Raw genomic sequence first — 2407 nt, 5'->3', positions numbered from 1 at the left:
TGTACTTACCACACTCTTCAAAAATAGAGTGCATTGCTTTTTTCCTGCTCAAAAAAGGAATCCATGTTCCTTTTAGAGACTAAAGAAAGTTTAAAGAAGAAAGCAAACATCTGCAATCCCGCCACCCAGAAATAACCACTATTAACATTTTGATCCCTATTTTTCTTCAGTTTTTGTCTATCACATAGGATAATTTCTTATCAGGTTAAGTAAAACACTGTATACATAATTTTGCATCCTGAATTTTCCAATTAAAGCTATGTCACAAGGACTTTCTCATGTCATTAAAGATTCTGTGTACACCTTGTTTTTAATGGCTATACAATAGTCTGTCTTTGCATATACCGTAATTATTTTTACCCACTACACATCTTATTGAATATTCAAATTGCCATCCATTTTTTTGGTATTTTTAAAAATACTGCGATGAACATTCTTATACACATACCTTTGTTCACACTTCTGAAAATGTCCATAGCATAGCCAAGAAGGAGAAATGCTGCAGAATGGGATAAAAACTTTTTAAATCTCTCCATGTAAGTCACCAAATTTTTTAATGGAAACATCATACCAACTCATACTTAACACCTGTTTCTGAAGGTACCCATGGGAGGATATCTGAAATCAGTTCCAGAAAATTCGGAAGGTTTTCAAACTATATTTATCAAGCACTTATTATGCTCCAGACACTGTGCTAAGGGCTTTTTAGGTACTGTGTCATTTGCTCCTTTAAAAAGTGCCATGAGAAAACAAGATGCTATTATCATTCCTATTTTACATTTGCAGAAAACATGGGTGACAGTCCAAGTTATATAGCCAATTTGTCGTAAAGCTAAAAGTTAATGGTGAAACGAGTTCAAAGGAGAGTGCTTTTTTCTGACTCCAATGATCGTGCCTCTCCAGAGGTTTCTGCAGCAACAGTCCCAGCTGAGAGTCTGTAAGAGGATCAATCACTTTCAGGAAGGAGCCTATGCCACCTAGTGAACCCCAGGACAGAGAGCTGACCCTGGGCTAAGATCCCTATGCAACGAGGCCAAGGACATCTCTGGTCAATGCTATGCTTTCATCAATACTGGTGGGCTTGGGAATGGCAAAGGAAAAGGACACTGTGGTGAGCTGAAAAGACTGACACAGTCATTTTCAAACACATATGCGACTCCAGGAGCCCCTTGTACAGAAGCACGGGATTTCCTGGAAGGAGAGCAACATACTGGGACCTCAGAAGCTCTACTAGTAGGCACTGAGGTCATTGTAATCCTGTTGAACCAAAGCTATCATGGCCTTTTCCTTTTCAGGTGAATTGATGTGGGGGCTCCTCAGAGAACCCTCACTCTGCACATTTTGAGGCTGTTCAATGCTAAGAGGGTCATTCACAGCCCAGGGAGTATATGGGGCCCAAAATCCAGCCCAAGCTCCATTGGCCAAGCCGGGCACCTAGGAGCTGTATCCACCTCCCATTAAGTCTCAGACCTCATATCCTGCTCCCGACCTGCTCCCTCAGCTCCGCCAACGCTGGCCCCCTTGCTGCTCCTCCAGGGACCTGGCCACTCCAGTCTCAAGGCCTTAGCTCTGGTTGTTCTCTCTGCCCAGAAAGCTTTGCCCCATCTCCCGCTTCACGTCCTTCCCCAAGTGTCTCCTTTTCAGTGACCATCCTATGAACAATTAAAATTCTCAATCCTACCCTATGCCCTCCTTGTTTACTGATCTGTTCCAAGTGCCTAGAACATTCCTGGCAAATAGCTCTCAAGAGATATTTGTTGAATCCAACGGGTGAACTAGGGAGAGGATTAAGTCTTGCTTCGGATATTTTTACAATGAGAAAACCAAAAGCCTGAGAGGTAAAGTGACTTTATCCAAGATCACCTACAGGTTTTCTTTCCCCTGGGTGCCCTAACTTCCACAACTGGCCTTGAAGTCCTCCAGCTCAGCCCAAACAAAACTCTCCCCCAATGAGGGCAGTCTCAAGGAGGTCCAGATCCAGCTAAAGCAATTGACGAAAGGTGTGAACGATGACTAAGCATCGCTCCTCCAGGGAGTAAGCTTCAGATGAATCTCCAATGGAAGGAAACTCCTTTTCTGAGCAGCAAGCAGATGACATACCTTCTCCTTTCCTACCTTCCCGGGATCGACTATGAACAACAACAAAGCCACCAGGAAGCCAAGTCCCAGAATCCACCTTGTTTAATGGCTCGAATCCATCCTGATCCATCTTCTCTTCTCCTTTGCAAGTGGCTGGATGCTGGAAGAAATCATTTCAATGACGCAAAGTGAGCTGCTCTAGGGGATGTGCAAACCACAGCTCGTTACAAACGCCCAATGTCATAAACACCTCTTTGATATATTTCCCTCTTCCTTTACAAGCGTTTGCAGAGAACAAACACAGACAATCCCCAATTTTGGAGCAGAT

The sequence above is a fragment of the Equus asinus genome, chromosome 1 (assembly GCF_041296235.1).
Source record: "Equus asinus isolate D_3611 breed Donkey chromosome 1, EquAss-T2T_v2, whole genome shotgun sequence".
In the NCBI taxonomy this organism is placed as follows: Eukaryota; Metazoa; Chordata; class Mammalia; order Perissodactyla; family Equidae; genus Equus; species Equus asinus.
The sequence above is the reverse complement of the archived record's forward strand: the minus strand, read 5'-3'. Positions refer to the sequence as shown.